The sequence below is a fragment of the Phymastichus coffea genome, unplaced genomic scaffold (assembly GCF_024137745.1).
Source record: "Phymastichus coffea isolate CEN01 unplaced genomic scaffold, Cenicafe_Pcof_1.1 PCOF00041, whole genome shotgun sequence".
NCBI lineage: Eukaryota > Metazoa > Arthropoda > Insecta > Hymenoptera > Eulophidae > Phymastichus > Phymastichus coffea.
Genome location: NW_026706852.1, coordinates 2,046,413 through 2,052,290, shown reverse-complemented (window position 1 = coordinate 2,052,290; position 5,878 = coordinate 2,046,413).

Below are 5,878 nucleotides of genomic sequence, written 5' to 3'. Positions count from 1 at the left end.
TAAGGCGTACGGGATAGGATGGAAAGATTTGTGACAACAGAAAAATTAAGAGATAAAGGTGGATAAAGGTGGATAAGAAACGCCCAGAGGAGGAAAAGAAGAAAAGATTAAAGGTGGTGAGGGGGAGAGAGAGCGGAGAGGGGCTGAGGGAGAATAATAGAGGAGAAATGAGAGAGGCAAAGAGATGCAAGAGTGAGAGCGAGGGAAGAAATGGGGAGGGGGGAGAACGATTGGACAACACGATAAGAGAAGTGGGAAAAAGTAATGGTGCAGAAGATATAATGGAAAAGATATGGACAGACATAAGGGAATTAAGAGAGGTATGGGAGGAGGAATGGAAAGAATGGACAGAAATGTTTAAAGAAATAATGGGAAAAATAGTAAAGAATGGAGGCAGAGTGGAAAAGAAGAGAAGAAAGGTGGGAGAAGGAAATAGGAAAAGTTAGGAAAGAATAAGAGATAGAGAGAGAAGAAAGAAAGAAAGAGACGAAAGAAGAAAGGGAAAAAGCAGAACGTAGAGAAAAGAAACTGCAGGAAAAATGGTGAGAGAGGGTGGACTAGTTGGAAGAGGAGTGCGTGAAACTAAAAGAAAGCATAGAAGGAGGAAACAAGAAGCAAAGAGGAACAGAAGTGGGCAATAAGGAAGAATTAGAGCATATGAGAGGAAAAATGGATAGAGAAAGTAGGATAAACAATATAATAGTGACAGACTTAGAGGGTGAGTTAAGATGGGAAAAGAAGGGAGAGGCAGAGGTCTCGTTAATGGAGGTACTAGAAATGAAAGGAGAGATAGTGAATCTGAGAAGAATAGGAGGAACAGCGGAGAGAGATGATCGGAGAGAAAGAAGAAAAAACATGTGGCAAATTAAATGCGCGTCATGGGAACAAAAAGAAGGAATAATGAAGAAGAAAAAGAATCTGGTACAGAAAAAGACGGACGTGGAAGCAGAGAAGGATAAGAGAGGAAGTAAGAAGGAAAGCGAAAGAAATAAGAAGTAAAGGTAAAGAGGTAAAGATGTGGCATAATGGGGTGAAATCAGAGGAAGAAGAATGGTGGTGGAGCGAGAGAGAGGGAAAAAGGGTAGGAAAGGGGGTGGAAGGATTTCGAAAACAATAGGGATAAAAGAGAGAGAGAGGAGAGAAGGGAGAGAGAGGGGAGAAAGGCAGTAAAAATACTATTCTGGAACGTGGCGGGGGTGAGGAGCATGGAGGAAGACGACTGGGAATATGTTAGGGAATTCGACATAATAGGGCTAACGGAAACCTGGGTGAAGAGGCAAGGGCAAGAACTGGTGTGGAGAAACAACTGAAAGGGTACAGCATAGAGTGGAGGGACTCAAGAAGGGAAGGAAGAAGGGGGAGAGAAATAGGTGAAGGAATAAAGGCGGTAAGAGAGAGGAAAGGGATGAATAAGGTTTAATGGAAGAAAGAAAGGACAAGTGAGGTAATAGTAGGAGAAATAAAGATCGGAGGGAGGGAATACATGATATCATCCGTGTATATGCAACATGAGAAGAAGGAAAACTATGAATACCCAAGTGAAGAGATAGAGGAAAACAGAGGAAAAACAATAATTATAGGAGGAGACTTCAACGCAAGAACAGGAAACGAAGGAAGGGAATGGGAGACAGAAGAAAACCTAGAAGAAATTAAGGCTAAGGATAAAGTGTTAAACGCAGAGGGAGAAGAAATGATAAAATGGCTAGGAGAAATGGGCTTAGTGATAACGAATGGGAGAAAAGAAGGAGATGAAGAGGGAGAAATAATACATATAGGAGCGAGTGGAATGTCAACGATAGACTATGTAGTAGGTAACGAGGAAGGTGATGAGGCGATAAAAAAGGTTCAAATAAAGTCGGACCACTTCCCAATAGAGGTGCAATTGGGAGACAAAATAGCGGAAGAAAGAAAAGAAGATGAAGAAAAAATGATAGACGACTGGAGTGAAGAAGGTATAAGGGAGATGGATAGACGCAATAGAGGAAACAGATAAATGGAAAGATATAAAAAATAGAGTGAAGAACGTAGTTGTAAAAAAGAAGATAAGGAAAAAAAAAGGATCAAAAAAAGCTGGTGGAGAAAAGAATGTAAGGCAAAAAGGGATAGGGTGATGGCAGAGTTAAATAAGGTAAGAAAAGGGGAAGAAGACAGAAGCAAATACTTAGAAGTAAAGAGAGAATACAGAGAGGAAATAAGAAAAGCAAAAGAAGATGAAGGGAAAAGAGTTGCAGAAGAAATAAGAACAGATAAGACGAGAAGAAAATTCTGTGATAAAGTGAATGGCAATAGGAAGAAAAGAATTGGATTAGATGAAAATATAGGAAAAGAAGAATGGATAAAGCACTTCAAAGAACAATTGGGAGAGAAAGAACAGGAAGAAAGTAAAGGGGAAGAAACCGAAGACAGCGAAGAAGAGGAAGGTGAAGAAATCAAAGAAAGAGAAGTAAAAGAGGTAATAAAAAAAATGAAAAAGAAAAAGTCGACAGGAGAAGATGGTGTAGCAAATGAAGCCTGGATGGAAGACACGGACGGCTTGATAAAAGATATGACAAAATGCTTAAAAGGAATATGGAACGGCGAACGATATCCGGAAGAATGGAGGAAGGGAATAATAGTAACAATATATAAGAAAGGGAGGAAGGAAGAAGTAGGAAACTATAGAGGTATTCCTATATACGCTGATGGATACGGGATATAAAATATATGCGGAAATACTGAGAAAAAAGTTGGAAAGAGAACTAGAAGATAAAGAAACGCTAAGTGATACGCAGATGGGATTTAGGAAGAAAAGAGGAAAAATGGACGCAATATATATATTAAAAACAATAAAAGGGAAGGAAATAAGGGAAAAAGGAGGAAAACTGTTCGTATTCTTTGCAGACATGAAGGCCGCTTTTGATAAAATAAAGAGGAAGAAAATATGGGAAACAATTAAAGAGAAAGGGATAAATAGAAAAATTAGGAAAAGAATAGAAGAAATATACAAGAAAACAGGGAGTAAGTTAAAAGTTGGAGAAGAAATAATTGGGGAGTTTGAGAGTTACAAAGGCGTAAGGCCCTTTGAGCACCACGCTATTTAATCTTGCCTTCGCCGACCTGGAAGTGAAGATGAAGCAGGTGTAGGAAGGAGGTGTAGTCATAGGAAGGAAGAAAATATGGACCTTAGGATATGCAGATGATACAGTGATGATAGCAAAGAGTGAAAGTGGAATGAAAGCAATGCTGAAAAAGTTAAAAAAATAGCTGGAAGAAAGGGGATCAGAGCTAAAAGTAGGAAAATCAAAGATGATGAAATGCAGGAGCGGAGGAGCAAGGGGAAAGGAAGAAGAATTCGAATGGGAAGGTGAGAAGATAGAGATGGTGAAAGAGTACAACTACTTAGGATATGTGATAAGCAGAAATAACGGAAATAAAAAGCAGATAAAGAAGGTAGAAGGGAAAATAAATATGGGACTCGGAAAGTTATGGGGGCTAGGAGAAAAGCTATTTAGAGAAAACTGGGAGCTAAGGATGAACCTGTTCGATGCTCTGGCGGAAAGCGTGATTATGTATGGAGCAGAAATCTGGGGATGGAAGAGATATGAGGAAATAGCGAGACCACAACTAAAATACATAAAGTGGGTATTAGGATTAGATACGAACACGCCAAGTTACTCAATACGACGGGAAACAGGAAGACAAGAAATGAAAGAAACAGCATTAGAAAGAACAATGAAGTATGAAAACAAAATAAGAGAAGAAAGAGATGGCTCAATAAAAAAAGAAGCATGGAGAGAATTAAAGAAAAGGGAAAGAAGTGAAAAAGATAAAAAGGGTAAGAAGGAGGAGAGAGAGGAAAGGCTGGAAAAAAGTAAAATATACAGAGTGAGAGAAGAGGGAGATGAAATGAGGGAAGAGTTTTAGGAAGAAATAAGAGATGAGCTGAAGAAAAAAGATGAAAAAGAACTAGAAGAAAAGCTAGATAAATCAAGATACCTAAACGAGTGGAAAAAGCTGAAAGAAGAAATGAAAAGGTATTGGTTAAAGGAAATTCAAGGAGAGGGAAGAATAAACGGCCTGCAAAAAAGGGAAATGTTTAGGTTAGGTAATGAAATGAGAGGAAGCAGGTATTGGGAAAAAGAAGAAAATAAGAGATCCAGAATGTGTATGAAAGAGGAAGAAAATTGGAAGCACATGGTAGAAAAATGTGAAAAAAGCAGAAAGGAAGGGGAAGAATGGGAAGCAAAGAAAAGATAGGAAGCAGGTATTGGAGGATGGAGCAAAATGGAAAAGAAGAAGAATCGAAGAAGAGAAAGAAAAAGGTAAACTAGAAGGTAAATCATAAGGTACTAAGGAAAAATAAGTGAGGTTGAGGAAAGGAAAGGCAGAGGGAGCAATAGGAAACAAGAAAAAGGTGTCAAAGCCTTAAGGAAAAGGAGAAAGATAGATGAAATGATTAGCAAGAAGGAGAGCAAAAGCAAAGGAAAGGAAAAGGTGAAAAGGCAAAAGAAAGTAATAAAGGAAAAGCTGAAAAGAAAACATGCAAGAAAAGAAAAAAAAAAAAAAACAGAAGAGCGGAAAAGGCAGATTTTGGAGAGAGAAAGAGGAAGAGAAGATTAATAAGAAGAAAAATGAGAAGAAAAGAGGAACAGGCAGGCGCAGAAGACAGGGACACAAGAGTTGCACAAATAGTAATATAAGAAATGTAAACCAAATGTAACATATAAGTTGTAAATAAATAAACTAAACTATAATGATAATTCATTAAGCCTCCAGTTCAGCACAAATACAATGGTATTTTCTAAATAATAGCTAGAAGAAGTACTTTGTTCCGTATCAGAGATACTCAAAGGTAACGCGAGGACCTGGTCCGATAACAAGTACCAGTGGCTCAGTTACGCAGAGTTCGTCGCTGTCGCCCGGGATTGGTTCGGCACCAGTACGCAACAGCAACAAAGGCAGGAAGCCCTGAACCAGTTCCAGGGTAAGGACGATCTAGTGCGAGACTACGTGTCCAACTGTTGTCAATAGACTTTCAATAGTCAATAGACTAGAACCACTGATGCCCTTGGAGAGGTTATTAGACCTATTCCATGCAAACCTCCTTCCAAATATCCAAATTCAGCTGCGTCGGATCGAGATGAAGTCGATATGCGAATTCAACAGGAGGGCGACCGAGGTACAGAACACCTTATCTTACGGTCGTCGTCCACGTGTGTTCGCCCACCCCAACTCGACGATCTTCCCTCAGCACGCCTACCAGCCGAGCAAATGAACGGTTGGTAATAAATCCTAAAACGATGCAATGGCTAGCGAAGGAAAGGTACGTGCGAAGAAGGAGGGAGATCCGCAGCGCGGACAGGGCGTGGAGAACCCTGCCAGGAGACCTACCGAATAAGCATCGGCATCGGGTACGCAAGCTTCCACTTCTGATAAGAAGATGGCAGAGCGTCTGAAGAGCATCGAGCGGATGTTGCGCAAGTTGGCCAATGAGAAGCAAGGCAGCTCTCCAGAACAGCGTAAGAGCCGATGGCGTGGGGGAAGGGAAAATTCTCCTTCTCTCAGGTCTCCTGGCGAGCGGCGAGAAGGACGGAGGCGGAAGATCGACTTCACCAAGCCTCTCCAATGTTCCGCTTGCGGCAAACTGGGATTTAGTCGTAAATTCTGCCCAGATTGCAACAAGGGTAACGGCAAGGAGAACGAAGAGAAGTGGTCATCTTCGCGCCTTCAGTAGATTCGACCTCTCGCTGCGGGTCGCCGATGGGAAACAGCAAGTTGTCGGCAACCCAGGGATCCAAACAGGTCCTGGAAAGGCATCAAGAGAGCCCGGGGCCTAGCGGTATGTTGGAGCAGAAGGCGATCGAACCAGATGCCAGCCCTCGGTAGAATAGAGGAGTGG